Genomic DNA, 779 nt, shown 5'->3' on the forward strand with positions numbered 1-779 from the left:
TAATACACCCACCCACAGACCAGCATCTCCAAGGGACCCAAGAATGGTGAGTGATGGCAGAGGCTGGGGAGGAAGGGATGGTTGTGGGGAAGGCAGCAATGGCTGGGGGCTGTCACTCAGTGGGCCCCCCTCTTCCTAATGCCCAGTCCCTTGATTGGGTAGCGAGTGCCTTTGACTGTCCTGGGAGACAGCAAGCAACCCTAACAAGGTTTGCTTTTGGATCCCCTGCAGAGTGAGGCCCCCTGCCTATTGCAGCAAACTTATACACATTACTCTCTCTTGTCTATGACACTAATATAGATTGCCAATCAGGGCCCAGTGGTGATCCTTGTCAGAGCCTGTCAAATGGTTCATTTATCTCTACTCTTTGTTTCCTATCCATTAATCAGTCCTTTATCTGTGCTACCTTATTAACCTCAACAGCTTTTGTGACTTAACATATCGAATCCGATGCACCTCATCTACTGGCGGCATGGTGGCACAGTGGTTAGCACTGGTGTCTCACAGTGCCAGAGACACGGGTTCGATTCCAGCCTTAGTCACTGTCTGTGTGGAGTTTGCCCATTGTCCCCATGTCTGCGTGGGTCCACACTTCTATTGTCTTAGAACACTAAGGAAATTTGGCGTGTCATCTACAACTCCCACCAACTTTTACAGATGCCCCATAGAAAGCATTCTTTCTGGTTGTATCACAGTTTGGTATGTGCCCAAGACGACAAGAAACTACAGAAGGTCGTGAATGTAGCCCAATCCATAGCAAACCAGCCTCCCATCCATTG

Source organism: Carcharhinus amblyrhynchos, chromosome 24 (genome assembly GCF_965287045.1).
Source record: "Carcharhinus amblyrhynchos chromosome 24, sCarAmb.v2.hapA, whole genome shotgun sequence".
In the NCBI taxonomy this organism is placed as follows: domain Eukaryota; kingdom Metazoa; phylum Chordata; class Chondrichthyes; order Carcharhiniformes; family Carcharhinidae; genus Carcharhinus; species Carcharhinus amblyrhynchos.